The following is a 20,729-nucleotide window of genomic DNA, read 5'->3' as shown; positions in this document are numbered from 1 at the left end:
TCAGACGATTTCATTTCTGTACCATTAGCAACAGCGTGTGTAATACCGGTTCCTCTCAGGGTCGAAAGGTAGGATGGCAATCAAAAGCGGCGGGAAAAGGCGCCGAGTGGAGAAAAGCAAGTCTCGAAATACCACTCAAATTGTAATAACTGAGCGCTCGGCAAACACTATTATAAGTTATTCCTGGTGCGTGGTGACATAAAATCACAACCCCGAACCCGAAATATATTGATGTTAGAGCGATTACAGACAGCTTCTTGGTCCAATTTATCCCTTTAAAACAATGTCGAAACTACACAAACAGTTTTACACACAAAAAAGAGATTCTTCGTATAACACCTAATAGGGCTAAAAATGAAGGTTGAACAACGAAAAATTCACTGCAATTCTGAGGAAGAGCTTCTTTTTTTTTCTTTCTTTTTTTGGGGGGTGGGGAATATAAACAGCGGCGAATTCTGAATTCACAGTGATCCAGAAAAAGACGAACTGTGGACAAGCTTACAAAAACTGCTCAAAACGTGCACATACACCAGACACAGGACATTATGACAGTTCCATACAGCAAGCGTCCACACAAACAAAAACAAACAGAAAATGTCTGCGTCGCAGTTAAATTGTGAAAGCTTAAAAAACAAGACCTGTAAACGGTTACAAATGATGAATTCACAGTAATCCAGTAGAGAAACTCAGGACAAGCCTTATAAAACCTTCTCAAAACGCGCATGTACGCAAAACGAGTGGTACAAGATCTGGGAAACTGAAGTCTTCATAAACAAGGATAGAAAATTTAAATTTCTGCGAAGCGGTGAAAATTATGAAGGTAAGCAAGAAATCTGAACAGTCACGAATGCAGAATTCACAGTAATCCAGCAGAAAAATTTAGAAAATGCCAGAAAAGCTGCTCCAAAAACGTGCACATACGCCTAAAAAAGGAGACAACTTCTACGAAACCGACGCTCATTACAAAGCAAGAAAGCTCCACCGCATAAAACTGTACCGTATTTTGCCCTCTCTTTTGTTGATTAATTCTGTTGTTTTGTTAGCCCAGATTGCTAATTATACATTCGTCCTCTAGCGCTAGGGATACCTTGACATCAGAAAGAGTTGGTGAGGATTTGCATGTTAGCTCGCCTGGAAAGACTTCCACAGTGAACGTCACTTGTCTTTCTGCGCGAGGTTACACTACCCCGTGTCTGTTAACTCGGCTCTTTCCATCTTCGTGAAGAGAGTGAGAAAGCGAGTGTCACTTTATGTTGACAAGTTATTGTACGCCAACTACTTAGTATGAGTGGGTAAGAGGAACAAGCTAACCGAATATGAATGAGCAGAAAAATGTCAGGGAAAAGTGTGTTACAGGTGGGATAATGCATGGTGATTTGTTACACAATGCATACAAATTGGTTTAAACGGTTGTTTAATGAATCATTCATTAGGAAAGCACAAGATATATACATGTTTTCAAAATAAACATCAAGCTATCTACTCATAGTCGTTATCCTATATGGTACGTACATGATGATTTCATGGGGCAAGGCTTTTACATACTGCTCTTTGGACCAATAACAAACACGTTTGTTTACTTGCTTGCTTAATTGTTGGTTTTCTTGCTTGTTTGTGTTCCTTCAGTCGTCCTCATCATTGGTGTTCGCGTTGCTGCTGCTTGTTTTGCTTTGTCAAAGTCGTTTAGCTGGTACAACGTAATATCAAGGACTACACGTTTTGGCACGCTTTTATCAATCATCTTGGTTTCTTCTCTCTTTTTTTTCTTCACTTTTTTTTTTTCTTCTCATATATCTAACTGCAACTTTTTAATTCGGTTTTCATTATCAGCTTGACACAAAAATACGCCCTCTCTTTTTCTAAATTTTTAAATGTCAGCCAAAAAGAAGGTCAAAATGTCGGTACTTCTATTTGTTATTTTCTGATGAACTGGTCTTTTCTTACTTTCCCGCCTTTGATCAATATCCCCTCACAGACAGTGAAAGTCAGAAACTGTCGCCTTTGATCAATATCCCCTCACAGACAGTGAAAGTCAGAAACTGTCGCCTTTGATCAATATCCCCTCACAGACAGTGAAAGTCAGAAACTGTCGCCTTTGATCAATATCCCCTCACAGACAGTGAAAGTCAGAAACTGTCGACTTTGATCAATATCCCCTCACAGACAGTGAAAGTCAGAAACTGTCGCCTTTGATCAATATCCCCTCACAGACAGTGAAAGTCAGAAACTGTCGCCTTTGATCAATATCCCCTCACAGACAGTGAAAGTCAGAAACTGTCGCCTTTGATCAATATCCCCTCACAGACAGTGAAAGTCAGAAACTGTCGCCTTTGATCAATATCCCCTCACAGACAGTGAAAGTCAGAAACTGTCGCCTTTGATCAATATCCCCTCACAGACAGTGAAAGTCAGAAACTGTCGCCTTTGCTTCACCGTGTGTCATAAGTTGAATCTCACAGAAATGGCTCCTGTCTACAAAGCAAAAACATAATCAAAACACAGAAAAAGTTATTTTTGTATCAGTGTTTATTACAGGCAAAATACCATAACAAATATCGAAATGGATCCTTAAAAATTCTTTACTTGTCTTTGCTTCTTTTTTTTTATAATTTTCATAGGTTTTCTCTTCATTCCACCCCCCCCCCCCCCACACACCCACCCCCATTTAATCATGTTAAGTGAAAAATGTAAATTTCGGGGTGCGACTTCTGATTTTTCTTTTTACGTTACCACTTGCTGTTTTTGCCTCAATGTATACCACTGTATCGGTCAAAACGTGGGACAAACAGCCCTTCTTTTCTTATTATGCAGTGTAATATAAATAAAGAGACCTTTATCAGTATATTGTGAATGGACGGTGCCGGTGGCAGCCTAAATTCGTCTGTCTCAATGCTTACATACCTTATCGCAAGTGCTGTTATATAAATATATTACACACATTTTACTATCCCAACTGTCAGCTCGAGTGTATATGTACACGTAGTGTGTCGTACGCACTCCGCAAAAACAATGGAGTGACACATTTTCAGTCTGGCGTAGAAATACAAATAGTACTACACTTCTAAACATTCTCAAGAGGTCGAGAGGTCATGGTAAAATGTACTATCAATTACTGAACCCGTGCGTTAAAGGAAAGAGGCAACATACAAGTGTACAACAATAAATCAAACACAAAACAGAAGCAAATAGAAAAGAAAACATACATAAAGACCCAAAAAACACAGTTGTTGACAATAGCATTTCCTGTTTATGGCACGACATCGTACTTTTCCCATAAACATTTTTGGTGAATGAAACCACAGTTAATCACAACACAGAATCCCCCGCCTGCCCTATCCCCCCCCCCCCCTTCTTTCCTCCAGCGTCCATACATCTTCCCTTCCCCCAAAAGACCGAAAGATAAATTTACCAGCCAACAAATCCAAAAATACACTGGTGTCAACATGAATGGCAAGATTGCATGTACTTTCTTACAAACACAATGATTATATCGTATTTCAGTCCTGCCTTTCGGTCATTGACAATGTGGTGCAACTGACCTAATTCTTTCTGTGACCTTTGCGCACATATACACAAAGGAAAGGAGACACTAATGAATGACAACGCAGAACCAATTTGCGTGACTGGACCACAGACTTCGCGAGATCTCGTGGTAACATGATCGCTTGTCCCAAGGCCAGGACACTGAGAAGTACCAACCGCACATTACGTGCTGGGTCACTGTACTTATACGCTCACGCCTACATATTAATATACTCTGACTGGCAGAGTCTAATTGATGAATCTGTGTTGTTTTTGTCAGAGTCTAATTAATGAATCTGTGTTGTTGTTGTTGTTGTTGTTGTTGTTGTTGTTGTTGTTGTTAAAGGTAAATGTAAAGGTACAGTTTCAGAACTGTCGTTTACGGACTGGCCTCTTCATGCCCATAAAATATACATCCATCTTTGTCTTTTTCTATTTTTGTGTTATTGCTGTCCTAACACCTGTTCCTTGTCCCCATATGCTCTCACACCGCTCCGTCCCAGTATCCACTGCTCCATCCACATCTGAATGTCGTTCCGCTGCCAGACTTACCGATTGGTTTTGTTTCTTGATTGAGTCATAATACACGACGCATTACTTTTCGCGTTTTTATGCAGCACAGAGCAAAATAAAGTTTGAAACCTTACCACACAAACATCTCCCTCCACTCTTACGTCTTCGGGCCCCCAAACCGCATCACCCTCCCAACATCCTTCTTTCCCCCCCCTTAGTTAATCCGCGGTTAAAAGCTGGTTGCCAAACATTTTTCTTTTCGATTTCAACAACTCCACACGAACACCATTCTCGTCAAATCAAAGTTTGACAGTGTGAATTCAAACTCCTCACAAAACAAAAAGAATGACAACGCGAATTACGACCCCTCGTAGAAAAGAAATAAACTTTATGACAACGGGAATTACACGCCCTTCAAACAAACAAAAAAGAAACAAAACTGTACTTTTGACCGCCATTCTTCACGACGTGATAGGTCAATTTGCCTGTCAAATTCGATACAACATGTTTTGCCATTACCTGACAAGATGTTATGCTCCCTTCCATCTCATCACGCCTATAAGTCACTTAAGAGAGACGAGAGTAATATACCAATAATAACCTTTCGGTATCCTACATGCTCACTTCCACGTCGAGGACTAACGCACCTATAATTATGGACAAAGGGGACTATGAGCAGTCATCAAGCTACCTGCTTCTAAGGACAAAGGCGGCGATGATTACCAAGCTATGTACCTGCTATTTAGGACAACGGTGAGAGTGATTAACCACCACGGCACCTATGATTTACCATAAAGGCATTTAGGGGTGACGGCAATCAGGACCAGGATACGATACATTGCAGGAACCTTCTTAGGTTATCATCGCAATGGAGACGAGAGAGCGCAACCCCTCAAAATTTAAAAATCTTAATAAAAGGGTTTAATTTTTCTTAGCCTATTCTCTTTTTCTAGGGAGGTCAGTTTGTGGGGCTAGGGGGGCGGTTGGAGAGAGGTAGCTACCCGCTGTGTCTGCTGCTGATTTAAACGAAAAGGATTACCCCGATTGGGAAATTAGTAAATTTGTGTCGTCTGCTGGTCTCTCTCTCTCTCTCTCACCTCTCGCTCTCTCTCTCTCTCTCTCTCTCTCTCTCTCTCTCTCTCTCTCTCTCTCTCTCTCTCTCATCTCTCTCTCTCTCTCTCTCTCTCTCTCTCTCTCTCTCTCTCTCTCTCTCTCTCTCTCTCTCTCTCTCTCTCTCTCTCTCTCTCTCTCTCTCTCTCTCTCTCTCTCTGAAAGATGAGATAAACAAAAGGATGTCAATAGCTTTTTATGTTGTTTGTCCTCCTCTCTTGTCTGTTTTTCTCTCTTTTTTTTTGTTACCACCCACGCACACTCTGATGGGGTGTCCAAGGACCGCCAGAGAGGAAAAGAACTGACAGAAAAAAAGGGAAATGAATCCGCCCTGGACGCGTTACGCCGTATATGTACCCAGTATCTCGTTACCTCTTCTTTATACGAGGCATTGCAACGTGGGTTCGAAATTCGGTCAAATTAAGTCTCTCCTTCAACAGTCTGCCATGTAGCTGTGTAAACACGAAAAGAAGGTATATCATATGGAATTACTGAATTTCAAAGTCAAAAATATAGCTTTTCACGACGATTTGCCTCATTTCAACAGTCTGCCATGTAGCTTTGTAAACACGAAAAGAAGGTTTATGGAATTACTGAATTTCAAAGTAAAAAATATAGCTTTTCACGACGATTTGCCTCATTCCAACAGTCTGCCATGTAGCTATGTAAACACGAAAACAAGGTTTATGGAATTACTGAATTTCAAAGTCAAACATATAGCTTTTCACGACGATTTGCCTCATTCCAACAGTCTGCCATGTAGCTATGTAAACACGAAAACAAGGTTTATGGAATTACTGAATTTCAAAGTCAAAAATATAGCTTTTCACGACGATTTGCCTCATTTCAACAGTCTGCCATGTAGCTTTGTAAACACAAAAACAAAGTTTATGGAATTACTGAATTTAAAGTCAAAAATATAGCTTTTCACAACGATTTGCCTCATTTCAACACACTGCCATGTAGCTATGTAAACACGAAAAGAAGGTTTATGGAATAACTGAATTTAAAAGTAAAAAATATAGCTTTTCACAACGATTTGCTTTATTTCAACACACTGCTGTGATTCTCTCCTGCTGCAAAGTTTGGTATCGTGCAACACTGAGAATCCTTGAACTTTGGGACACTATTTTTGAACATTACCAGATATCCGATGTAAAAAAAATATATTAAAAAAAAAAAGCCTTGTTACGCCGTATTATGTCGTACACAACAGAACAAGTTTGTTACACATCTCGCGTTACAATTAGATGGGTGTAAATCGACGCTGCACTGTTATTATAATGTAACTGTTTCTTCATGATGATGATGATGATGATGATGATGATGATGATGATGATGATGATGATGATTATGATGACACGCACAGGGTCGTTTAAATGATAACTCGAACGAGACCGAGAACCTCAGTGTATGATCACGTAGCAGAGAACACGCACGTTATAATTCTCAATCAAGTGTAAGGACAACCAACGAAAAATGAGGCTCGTGACTTACTACTGTGACAACGGCGCGTGCGCCTTAGCCTTCCCTTGACGCCAGAAGACCTTTCTTGCGCTCGAGTCACGATTTACAGCAGCGACAACATGACAAAATGCTGAACCAGGCAAATGGGGAGACCCTTCAACCCGAACCAGGATGTTTATCAATGTATCATAAAACCCACCCCCGCAAAAACAGGCTTTACTTGCCAAATCACAATGTCTCTGTGTGTCCTTCCCTTCCATTCACTTTGCATTTTATATTGCGTGTACCTGAACACCCTTTGCATGTAATGGATTCTCTCTCTCTCTCTCTCTCTCTCTCTCTCTCTCTCTCTCTCTCTCTCTCTCTCTCTCTCTCTCTCTCTCTCTCTCTCTCTCTCTCTCTCTCTCTCTCTCTCTCTCTCTCTCTCTCTCTCTCTCTCTCTCTCTCTCTCTCTCTCTCTCTCTCTCTCTCTCTCTCTCTCTCTCTCTCTCTCTCTCTGATCTCCGTCACCAAATACTTCGATCTTCAAGCGATTTTGTTGCCCCCCTCCCCCAATATCCGCACCTGCCTTCACTTTAAATTAAGTTTCAGTGTTTAAAAAAAAACTCTCTCTATCTCGTTCACTGCTCTCCGGCTCCCTCTCCTCCGTTTTCCCCTTCCATAAACCCTCTCATTACCACCCCCCCTTCACCACCCCACCCCACCCCCCCCCCCCCCCCCCTTCACCACCACCACGATCATCTCACATTTCGTCCGATTTCGTGTCACTGGCCTTGAAAAACCCGCTAGAGAGTTACGTCATCATTGGCTAACATGCGTGTCGTACGAGTATCTGAACAGGACAAGGAACACTTCACATCATGCTATTCTCACACACACACACACACACACACACACACACACACACACTCACACACACACACACACACACACACACACACACACACACACACACACACACACACTCACGAGCGGTTATCACGGCGTGTCGGACTTTCCGCGGAAACGGAAGCCACACGCTTGAGATGAAAAGAGAGAGATTTCCTCAAACTTGTCATCGTGATTTTACTCTCATGATTTCAGAAACTTACAGGAAAGCCAGGGAGAATGGAAAGGGGGTGAGTTTCGTAGTAACAGTGTTAGAGCACACTAGCTGCTAAGTATTACTCGGCGATATTGCACAACGCCCGAGTGATGGAACTGTGCACAACGAGTTGGTTTTCTACGAACTGGTAACTGAAAGTTATGGCTAATCATTAGAACTTGTTTTATTCGTTGTACAGCAGAAACCCCTGGCTTTGCTTAGGGTCCAATGAATGACCAGGTCAATTTATCTACGTAATACTAGAAACACTGTCAAGCTTTGTTTCGATTAATACCATATTAAAGAATCAAATACAATACAATAATACTTTATTATCTTAATTTGAAAAATTCACGTGGACGCCGACAACTGATGAGGTTTTTCTTTCTTTTTCTTTTGTCTTTTCATTGTGACTTCTTACTTAACACTTTCTACCCCACCTATGTTGACCAAGTTTTTTTTAGCCGAGACCAGCAGGTCACTAAGAATTGTAGGAACTGTGTAGACACTGTGTATCAACACGCTGGAATGCAGGCACAGTTTGACGGATATATCCGTACCTGGTCAAATAGAGCCATTTGAGTGGGTACGGATATATCCGTTACCTGGGAGACAATGAGTTAAACCTGCGACCTCCGCGTGTAGAAATTAGGCGGGTGAAAACCTAAGACGTCCGTTGGTCTGAATGAGCCTGATTCCGGTACTGTCTTCTGCGTTTATTTATAACATACATGTTTGTCCGTGCGTCAATTTACTGGCCTACTTCGTCAGAGAAAACCGATCCTATTGTATGACGACTTAAAAAAAATACATGAACAGAAAAAAAATACACAAACAAAAATCGAACACGCTGTGTTGAATCAGACAACACAATGGGTCCGACAAGTATGTCGTAATAAAAAGGACAGTCGTCTATTCTGTTAATGCAAATGTGCATTAACGATTCTTTTATAGGTTCATCAAAGGCTCCTGCAAAAGTGTAACAAATGCTACTGTCAAAAGGTACGGAATGTACCTCAAAGTGCATCGACTACGTTTGTAAAAGCCAGCATCGAACGCAAAAGGTGCATTGGAATTCTGCTGTAAAAATCCATCAATTATATTGTGTCCATGAAATTTACAGTGTGCATCAAATGTATATGGTGCATTATTGAAAATGCTGATGTAAAAGTGAATCCCACGCTACTGCAGCTGTTCATCCAAAACTAAAAAATCCACAGGTAAAAAGAGCATGAGCTTCAACTCTTCAAGTGTAAACTCTCCGAGACGCAAAACAGCTGGAAGAAGCGAGAAAAGTTGGGATTAGCAGGCGTTAGAGGAGATGCATGCTGCACGCTCTCACCGCCTAGAGGTAAGAATTTACCTGCCAGCGATGGAAGCAGAAAGACAAGGAAGAATGACTGGCAATGAACAGAAGAAGGAAGCGGTAGGGGGAGAGGAAGAAGGGAGGGGGAAGGGGGCGCAAGGTAAGTAAGGAAGTAAGGCATTTTCGAGAGCATGAGTCATCGACAGAAGCAGCAACGGAGCGGCAGAAGAAAAATCACACAGTAACAGACACACGCATGAACTGATACACAGACACACGCACACACATTCTATAACAACAGACAAACAAGAACAGAAACGCACACGCATAAACACACCTAAACACTGACACACGTATAGGTAGACATGCGCACGTGCAGCAGACATGTGTACCAAAACACACACACACACACACACACACACACACACACACATATATATATATATATATATATATATATATATATATATATATACATACACACAAACACACACACACAAACACACACACACAGATACCGTACGTCAACAAGCCGTCTTCACAGACTCTAAAGTCTTCTTCCCCAGGTCTGTCTCCGGGCACGGTGCCAACTTCAAGTTTCTCCTCTCCTCACGGCCAGGCAAACTCACGACCTCAAACCAATCCCTCTCTTTCTGTTCGTTCTTTCTTTCAAGCCTCACTATCTCCATGTTTCTGCACCCTCAACCACATCCAAAGTTCCTACAGTGCTCACTTTATGTGTGTGTTTTTTTGTTTTTTTACCACTGACATAATGAAACAGAGCTTTGCAGCTTTTCTCAGCATCGTTAAAGCTAGTTACTTGAGGTTTTTCCAAAATTGTGTGTTACGATTTTCTCGATACATTTTCTTTGAACAGTGTTTTAATCAATTTGCATCCAAGATCATTATCATGTTTTACGCAACATACTGGTTCTCGTAACAAAAACAAGATAACCAGTCCATTCGAAAAGGAGTGGTAATCTGAATATATATATGTTAGAACAAGGGATGATGGCAGATGTCAAGATGTAAAAACATTTGCAAATTTACTCAAAACGCTTAAAATGTTGTGTTCGTCTCTCTCTCTCTCTCTCTCTCTCTCTCTCTCTCTCTCTCTCTCTCTCTCTCTCTCTCTCTCTCTCTCTCTCTCTGTCTCTTTGTCTCTGTCTCTGTCTCTGTCTCTCTCTCTCTCTCTCTCTCTCTCTCTCTCCAATGCTCTTGTTATCCATTTTCTGCTCATCATCGTATTCCTTTTATATAGATCTTATTTTATCAAATATTACTTTGCAACAACAACAAAAACATGCTCTACTTACGTCAGTATTTCTCAAAGAACAAGACGCAAATATATCCAACTTTCAGCTAGCGAACGAAACGTCCACTAACATAAAAGTGGGATTTCACGAGACCAGACTGTTTTTTTCTGGTTCGTCAGCATGATTACGCAAACACTTCGAATAGTTTCACGGTTAAAAAATCACGAGTACATTGTTACGTGCGCTATTCAAAATTTCAACGAAACACTCAAAATCTGATATCCTTGTAGCGCGTATGGTCCGACACAACTTTCCCGGAAAACCCCGTTAGAAATCACGCCTTGGAAAGTTGCGCGTACTAAGTTTAGTAACAAAATAATGTAGCTGATCACATTGAACTTCAAGGTTACTGTGTAACATCATAATCAAACTTAGTTCCTTGAACTAATATAACTTCGCCTAAATCACAGGCTAATACATTTATAATATGGATACTGTCTATCTAAACAAAAAGAGGATACAGCAGTAACCAGATTAATATTTTCTTTATCAATATTTCAGCAGCGACACACTCCCTTGTTCAGGATAGTATGATGAACGTACGGAATGACGGCACGTGATGTACAGTGTAACATTGTCATGATATAGATTATATGGATACTATTTTCTTTTAGTTGAGAAAAAACGAGCCAACTTTGGCATTGGACTTCTGGGTACCGCCGTTACGTAAGCTAGTGTTTCTTGACGTAAAACAAACTTCAGTTTACTGTAATAAAGAGAAACACTTCGCTTCAGTTAAAGAAGCAGCCCGTGCACAGTGCAAACAACTATTCATAGTGATTTCAGTCAATATCTGTTTGGCAAAAGATAGTGAACTTCTTGAGTTTCTCTCTTACAGAGGCTTTATGCCTAAAAGCAGAATCCACCACTAGCTTAATACACAGATGATATCAATAAGCGCTGCACGCAAGTAAACATTGCCCCCCCCCCCCCTCCTCTCTCTATTCACACAGACAAACAGACAGACAGACGCACGCACGTACGTACGCACGCACAAAGATAACCCACTCCCCCCATCTCCCGAACCGCCCCCCCCCCCCCCCCCCCACAACGTCACGCACTCAAATACACCAAATCTCCCTGCTCTCCACCCCCCGCCCCACCCCACCCCCTCTCCCCTGTCCGAACTATCATTGCCACTCCTTTTCGACCCCTAGTGTTCTTAGTTTCAGATCATAACAAAACCTGGAAGAGACGGAAGCGAAGCGTCAGAAACAGTGCTAAAGAGATTACGTGTGTGTGCAGAAAAACAACTAACAGAGCACAAGACAAAACACAAATCGACGGGCACACTAACCCCGAATCAACATGAACCAAATCAAACATGCCACACTCTACGGCCTTTTTCACGTCGCTCCAAATGCGGCACAAAAGCAGGCGAACGAGGCATGCATAGCAAGCAAGCAAGCAAGCAGAAGAATAACTGATCTGGACGAGTTTGGGGAACGCTTCAAGTATCGCTCTTGCATCATGACACTACGCAAAGACTATGTACAGGCACTTGAAACTGTGTAATTGTTTTAAATGATACTACACATGAAATGAGCGTTTGGGATAGGGTTGTACAAAACGATAGTGTAGTTTTTCGTTGGCCTGTCTTCGTGGATTCGTGTGTGCCAAGGGTGTAGTCTTGTGCTGGGGCAGCGAGTAAAGATACGAAGAGAGAGAGAGAGAGAGAGAGAGAGAGAGAGAGAGAGAGAGAGACACACACACACACACACACACACACACACACACACACACACACACACACACACACACACACACACACAGGTGAAAGCTGTGTAACAATATCATGTAACATTTTAACCCCAAAAAAGAAACAAGTCGCGTAAGGCGAAAATACAATATTTAGTCAAGTAGCTGCCATTTTTCAGCAAGACCGTATACTCGTAGCATCGTCAGTCCACCGCTCATGGCAAAGGCAGTGAAATTGACAAGAAGAGCGGGGTAGTAGTTGCGCTAAGAAGGGTAGCACGCTTTTCTGTACCTCTCTTTGTTTTAACTTTCTGAGCGTGTTTTTAATCCAAACATATCATATCTATATGTTTTTGGAATCAGGAACCGACAAGGAATAAGATGAAAGTGTTTTTAAATTGATTTGGACAATTTAATTTTGATAATAATTTTTATATATTTAATTTTCAGAGCTTGTTTTTAATCCGAATATAACATATTTATATGTTTTTGGAATCAGCAAATGATGGAGAATAAGCTAAACGTAAATTTGGATCGTTTTATAAATTTTTATTTTTTTTTACAATTTTCAGATTTTTAATGACCAAAGTCATTAATTAATTTTTAAGCCACCAAGCTGAAATGCAATACCGAAGTCCGGGCTTCGTCGAAGATTACTTGACCAAAATTTGAACCAATTTGGTTGAAAAATGAGGGCGTGACAGTGCCGCCTCAACTTTCACGAAAAGCCGGATATGACGTCATCAAAGACATTTATCAAAAAAATGAAAAAAAACGTTCGGGGATATCAATCCCAGGAACTCTCATGTAAAATTTCATAAAGATCGGTCCAGTAGTTTGGTCTGAATCGCTCTACACACACACACAGACAGACAGACAGACAGACAGACACACACACACACACACACACACACACACATACACCACGACCCTCGTTTCGATTCCCCCTCGATGTTAAAATATTTAGTCAAAACTTGACTAAATATAAAAAGAAGGCAACGGAACATAACATATTCCATATTAGTATACCTCCTGCATGCAAAAGGAAAGAAAGAAGCATACGACACCAAATACAGATGTGTCAAATTATGATCAGGCTTAGTCTCTTCACGACGTATGAGAGGTGAGACCGTGACCGTACACAATTATGTGAGAAATTAAAAAAAAAAAAAACGAAACAAGAGAAAGAAAGAAAAAATACAACACATTTGGCTGACTGCTCCGGACATCCACCCCAAGTTATGCAGGCAGGTATAACACACCGAAGACACAGGTACAAACAGAGAAAGAGGCGTACACATGTGACAATAAGATGGCGCGGCATAGACAGACAGACTGACAGAGAAGCAAAAGACTTAACGAAACACACCAAAGACAAAGTGACAAACAGAGAAACTGGCACTGATCTTAGAGACAGAATATACAGACAAATAAGAATGACAGAGAAGCCAAAGACGTGCGACGATAAACAGCGAGAGACTGGCACCTATCTCAATGAAAGACAGAATAGACAGACACAGAGGGAAGCCAAACTTGACGATAAACAGCGAGAAACTGGCACCGATGCGACAGAGACGGAGACAGAACCAGACTTTACGGAGAGATTGACACAAAGACAAAGAGACTGGCACTGATCCACGAGAGAGAGAGAGAGAGAGAGAGAGAGAGAGAGAGAGAGAGAGAGAGAGAGAGAGAGAGAGAGAGAGAGAGAGAGATTGATGGGGAGAGAGAGAGATTGAGGGGGAGAGAGGGAGGAAGAGCCAAGGAGGGACACACACACACACACACACACACACACACACACACACACACACAAACACACACAAACACACGCCCGCGTGCACACACACACACACTCACACACACACACACACACACACACACACATACACCAAACAGAATATAACAAGAACTCAAAGATCGAAGCCTTTCCCTTGCTGCCAACTTGTAAAAGCAACTGGCTTTGACTAACGTCACCCGGAATGCTCAGCCATTAGCAATGGGATATAGGAGCGAGAGAGAGAGCACTACACTCGCAAAGCTTAGCAGCTGCAACCCGCCACTTAACACGGCCATACCACCGTGGGTATGAGAGATCTACCATTCACCACTCTATCACAAACACACACAAAGACACACACACACAAGAACCAAAAAGAAGAAGAAGAAGCGCTTTTGGGGACAGGAGATCCGATTATAAACCTTGACGCTTGTTGCGAGGCTTGTCTCGCAAACACCCACCATCAGAGAGAGAGAGACAGAGAGAGAGAGAGAGAGAGAGAGAGAGAGAGAGAGAGAGAGAGAGACAGAGGAGGGTGTTGAGAGAGAGAGACCGAGACAGAGACAAATACTCGTTTAAAGAAATTCTCGAACAAGTCTCAGAAAAGAACAGAAAAGTTGATGAAAAATTAAAGTACCCCACATTTTCTAATGACTAGGAAGTTCCCTGAATTGAGGTTGGTACAATTTGCTGCAGTTGACAAAGTCTCGGAGAGAAGAATCTTATCTTTTGACTGGAGGTTGAAACAACCTCATTTTTTCTGGATTGAGCAGTTGAACTTCGCCGCCTATAGTTTTGCGTTTTGGTGATTAATGAACGTCGATTAGGGTGGCTATAGCTAGCACAAGTAACGCACTATTTGGTATTGGCCATGCTTGAACAAATCGTTCAATAGTTTCCTATTCAGTTTTCGAGGGAATTTTTTAGTGGTTTTTTTAGCGATAAGAATTAATAACATTACGATGGAGCTTTAATTAGCTAGATATAGTTATTTGGTGAGTTACAGATGCTGACTAGAAAGCCCGAAATCTCTCACTCAACACGAGGATTTACGAACGCTATTGAACGGGTAAAATGTTGCCGCAGTAGCACACTTTCGTGCTGAGTGTTTTTACGTCAGAGAAGTGGGCTAATCGATAGGCGTAACCTGCTCTTCATGCAGACACGGTGAGGCAATTATACCCACCATGTTTATCAGATCTTTCGGGGCTTAGACTCGGCCGTGTCTGTGTTTTACTGCATAATGCCGAAATAGAAATAATCGGTTATGTTCGAAGTCGTGGGCCAGAAGGGTAAAAGGTTTTACAATGTAAGGTTTGAGTGTGTGACGACGATCTATAACTCAATGCTGCAAGAAAAAGTAGCATGTGTTGGGGGGAAAAAAGCAGAAAATGTGTTCCCCTCAAAGCACTCTCAGTTGAGCGTGCTCCATCCCAACATTTAAGTTTCTCGGCGTTAACACACACACACACACACACACACACACACACACACACACACACACACACACACCGTCACACACACACACAACACACACACACACACACAACACAGACACAAACACACACACACCGTGAGACACACACACACACACACACACACACACACACACACACACACACACACGCATACATACACTCAAAGAAAGACAAATGGGAGGGGATGGACATTACACACACACAATTCAAAGGTCATGCGGTAGTCTGCGTGTGCGCCTGAAGATTTTCAAACTTCGTGTAAATGACTAAAAAAAAACACGAAAACTATAAAAGCCTGATAACAAACAAGAAAACGACGAAAAACCCAGACAGAAGCTGCTTTGTTTACAGTTTAACAACATCATTCATCACCAGTTTGTTTACATGGACCCTGACAGTAACAGTAAATTAACACACAACACTAACAGTAACTGTGCTTTCTTTTCCGCCTCTGCCGCCGAGCCCCGTGTGTACACAGTAAACACCGACAGTCTCAATGTCAACAACAACCGACTGCTTCATCTTTCATCAAAAAAAGATAATGTTCAAGACATATGAGAACAAAATTGTAGCACAAACTCTATACTCTATAGCCATCACAAACAGGCAGACAGTCTAGTCCGTCTTATCTTTAAAGAGAACAAAATCTGTGAAAGGCACAGGCCTTCACGTGTAAGTTATCAACCACACCATCACAGTACTATTCAGGCTTTTACACACGATATAAGCATCTTTCCACTTGCACACGTCTCAAAACTCAACAGCCTGGCAGTGCAGAGTCGGAATCTTCTTCTTCTTCTTCTGCGTTCGTGGGCTGAAACTCCCACGTACACTCATGTTTTTTGCACGAGTGGAATTTTACGTGTATGACCGTTTTTTACCCCGCCATTTAGGCAGCCATACGCCGTTTTCGGAGGAAAGAGTCGGAATGTTTTACATAAACTAATAATTTCGGCGTCATTTACAAAATGTTTTCATTAAACAAATCCAACACTGCATAGAAACCAGCCAGGCTGTTGGTTTGTGACATGCGTCCATGTTTGTTTGTTTGTTTGTTTGTTTGTTTGCTTAACGCCCAGCCGACCACGAAGGGCCATATCAGGGCGGTGCTGCTTTGACATATAACGTGCGCCACACACAAGACAGAAGTCGCAGCACAGGCTTCATGTCTCACCCAGTCACATTATTCTGACACCGGACCAACCAGTCCCTAGCACTAACCCCATAATGCCAGACGCCAGGCGGAGCAGCCACTAGATTGCCAATTTTAAAGTCTTATGTATGACCCGGCCGGGGTTCGAACCCACGACCTCCCATGTGGCTGGATGCTATCATACGAAGTCCTGAGAGAAATCACATGTATTTCATGTCAGTCAAAGCTTTGGCAGATTTGCGGTAGTAACCATGATCCAAGAGAAAGAATGTATCTTTAAATGCATGATATGAAGAAGCTGAAGCTCTGTGGCTGTGCCCTAAACCCTCCTAAGCTTCTCTTTTTCTGAGCTTCTTTGTGTTCGTAACCTGCTGCGAACTGCAAAATTCGTATTGAAGGCACGTTCAGTTGATATTCCGTGGCGCCACCGCCTTCTGCAAAATGTATCATTTGGATTACTCTTTCTTCTGATTGTCTGGTTGAATTTCTTATTTCTCTTTCTTGACGCTGAGTTTCCTTCAAGTTAAACTGCCACGTTCTTTGTTTGTTTATTTGTTCTCATTTACTCATTAGTGTTTATTTAAGTCTGGTTGGTTTGGTTAACTGGCGTGCGTGCATGCGTGCGGGCGGGCGTGCGTGCGTGCGTGCGTGTGTGAGTGCGTTCGTGCGTGGGATAGTATTACGTTGAGTGGGCTAAGTTTGAATGTTTGCTTCTCTTAAAATACGAACTCGTATTCATTCGCGCAACAACAACAAAACATCAACATTTTCTCAGATTGGTGTCAACAATCATCAGTTGGTGCATGGATGTGATACTCATTGCTCTTTTAATGGTATTTCCCATTTCATACAAAAAAAATAGCTCCGATATTATCTCCGATATTTTTTGTTATGTTCCAATTTGTGATATATGAATCAATTGTCCGATGCAAACAACATGTCATTGGGGGTTTTGCGTACCGACGCTGGAAAAATCCATTCGTAGATCAAAAGTATCATGCAAACGTTGTCAAGTTTCTGGGACAAATCATGTTTTCTTTCATTAGCTTCCAAGAGAAGAAAGAAGGGATGGGAGAGAGAAAGAGACAAAGAAAAAGAAAAGAGGAAGAAGAAAAAAGAGAAAGAAAGAAAAGAAGAGTGTATTAACTGAGTATAAGATATCCTTGCAAAGAAATCTGTCAAATGTTTTCTCTTTAAACTCTCAAGCCAAGTTATTCATCATTAGATCTTTACGGCACACATAATCCCACATCTACACAAATGACATCAAGTTCATTTCAACAATGCACACACACACACACACACACACACACACACAAAAAGGCTGATGTATTTCGACACATGGACCCCAAATCAAAATTCAGCAAAACAAACCAACTAACCAAAATAAAAGCCGACAGCGAGAAAAAAAGAAAGCTTACAACTAACAAAAGGGCAATTTATTTAAAAAACAGAATTACACAAATAGTCACCTTATCTAAAAAGTTGACAAATCGCAAACATCCGCGCGCCATATGACCTTCTGACAACAGAACGGTCGGTGTAACACGACCTGTTTTCTACAACTTAGTTTCCTTTTCTTTTTACGACATTCAACGTTTTACCTCGTGGCTGTGACGCGCGGCGGTGACGCCTAACTACAGTAAAAGACAGACACACCCTCTTTTCCATTGTGTATACGTCAGGCTGGATTCGATCAATGCTTCAAATGAGAACTTGTTTCATTTTGAGTTCTATCTACAACACACACAAACACACTCACGGACGGACACATACAAACGTAAGTGAACACACACTGACTCGAGTGCGCGCACACTGACAAACACATGCACACACATAAGCTAGCGCCTGCGCACACACGAACACACACGCATGAATGCATGAGAACACACACACACACACACACACACACACACACACACACACACACACACAACCTCAAAATCTTCCCCGAAAACTCAATAATGTGTGATAATCCAACCACGCACACGCACATGCACGGTCACGCTCACGGGAACATACCGAGTTTCACAATTATGTAATTTACTCTTTGTTCCGGGACAAACAAGGAAAGTAATTTGAACCTTTTATCTCGTAGGTGCGTCAAAGCCCAAAACGATCGCAAACAGTTTTCAAAGTTAGCCTACACAGCCGGTTGAAAGTCAGACGCATACAGTATTTGATCAGGTGATATTAAAGTGGGCGGAGATAGGGGTGGTAGCGGGGGGATAGTATTTTCAATCACACGCACTGAAGTTACCCACAACGAAGGAAGTTGTTAAAACAGTTATATACACGAAATTTATGTCTACGTAAATCTAAAACGGAAAAAAAAACCTGCTTGTACAACAACAAAAAAATGAGCATTACTTAACCATCTTATTTGTGTTGAGTTACTGCCATCGATGAATAGAATACTTCTAGAAACAAAATGAAGACACTGTAACCTGTTCGTATGTAAACACAGCCCATAAAAATATCGCTTCTCAATACTGCACCCCACTGTAAATTCTTACGCAAATAGTATGGATGTTTTGAGGATAAAATGCTTACACTGCAGAAAAGAACCTGGCGAAACTGACGCAAATGCTTCACACACAGAATGTGAATACGACTAACCTCAAAGACTTGCCAACATGAACCGAGATCATGAACAGAACTGCTTTCAAGGAGAGGACTGTAACTTCGATTTCACATAAAACCTGTATACGACAAACGTCACAAGACTTGCCAATATCCTTGTCCTGGAATCAGACTCAAAGCTTTCGTTATTCAAACAGCTATACCCGACATGATGAAAAATGGCTACGTTTTGCAATAAAGGAATTAGTCTGGGATCGGCGACTTTACGGCATTAACTAAACCAATCACTTATGCAGTGTAATTCGTCTCTTCTGACCTTCATAAATCCAAAAGCAGACTATCGAAAATAGCCAGGTTGGAAATTCCAAGCTCGTGAATGGCTGGGAATTACCAACATGTTCACTGCAACCGAGATGTCACGTTTGTTGCGTCAACAGTAACTGGATTCCGCTGTATTGATAATATAATCTGCCAGGGGAAGAAAAGAAGAATCACACAACGATCTGAAGCGTGACGCACTTGTCACAATAACTCTGCTCCAAAACGTGATCAGCCTGTCACAATAATCGTATCTGAATCACATCTGGTTCGTCAACAGTATCTCTGCTGCAGTTTAGCTTCAGCTGCTTCAACCAGTCAAACCACCAACAACAATTCATCAACAATGTTCACTAAATAAAATGTCACCAACATTCCCCCCCCCCCCCCCCCCCCCAAAAAAAAAAAATCTGCAAAAGTTATCGTGTGCAAATAGCTACGCATAGTTAAACATTCCCCTGAACCTTGTTTACCTTTTTTTCCAAGAAGCGCCGGGTTTTGGAGTAGAACTGGTGTGGCAGTTCAACAATTCCGCTGGATCCAACAGCACATGAACGCTGTCTATAAACAGAAAAATAAACAAAAACATGTTGTTAGAAGAACCACGCACCTTTTTCATGACTTAACGGTAGTTTTGTCTTTTCAGACTTCAAAAGAATTAGTATATTCGAAAAAAAACAAAAAAAATAGGAAAAATTCAGGAAAAACTACAGGTCTTAAAAGAAAGCGAGTGTTACGGTGGAGGCTAACATGCACACTTTATATTTCAGAGAGCATAACTATTTATGCGAAAACAGGGTCACAAAAAGGAGAGGAGTCTTAAACATGTGTGTCTTAAAACTGGGGTTCCACTGTACTCGTAAAGGCTTTAACTTTTGTCACCTGACAAAAACGGCGTGTGAGAAAGGCCATTTACATGTCATGAAAACCGACCTTGTTGAGAAAAGTCACGTGACATAATATCACACATCCGGAGTTTTCACGTTGTTTGTTTTTCAACTATTTCTCTGGACAATGACCTCGTCTGCCGTACTGAACACATGTAAAAAGGAGAACAATCGAATACTGCGTACGGAAACGAGACAAAAGTGATGACAATTTCCTCGTCTCAGACTGCCTGTGTAACACCCCGTTGCATCGCAGAAACAAGTGGTACACCTATAGTAAGAGACGAGAAAAAAATGACGGCATATTTTATCCCGGTTCTGCACAGAGTATTCGGTCGTTTTATCCGCTACCTTTATGATAAGGAAAAACTATAGTTCCTGCATACTTGGCAACTAACAACGTTCCGCCTGACTGCCACCAATGAAAAACAACGTAAATTGATACCACACCCTACACGGACACTAAACACTTAACAGATCGGGTTGCCATTACACACTTTATACCAGAAACAAA

At 41.5% G+C, this 20,729-nt stretch overlaps 1 protein-coding gene across 2 annotated transcripts in view; it reads right to left on the bottom strand.

Annotated features, from left to right (window-relative positions):
- Positions 1–20,729, bottom strand: part of LOC138980567 (myocyte-specific enhancer factor 2A-like) — a 133,049-nt gene that overhangs the window by 85,571 nt on the left and 26,749 nt on the right. For both annotated transcript variants that reach the window (XM_070353467.1, XM_070353460.1), the window contains exon 3: positions 19,802–19,889. The gene's annotated coding sequence lies outside the window, so the exon portion shown is untranslated. The remainder of the gene's footprint in view (positions 1–19,801; positions 19,890–20,729) is intronic.

The sequence above is a fragment of the Littorina saxatilis genome, linkage group LG1 (assembly GCF_037325665.1).
Source record: "Littorina saxatilis isolate snail1 linkage group LG1, US_GU_Lsax_2.0, whole genome shotgun sequence".
Taxonomy (NCBI): domain Eukaryota; kingdom Metazoa; phylum Mollusca; class Gastropoda; order Littorinimorpha; family Littorinidae; genus Littorina; species Littorina saxatilis.
Note: the sequence above shows the minus strand (reverse complement) of the source record. Positions and strands in the feature narration are given on the sequence as shown.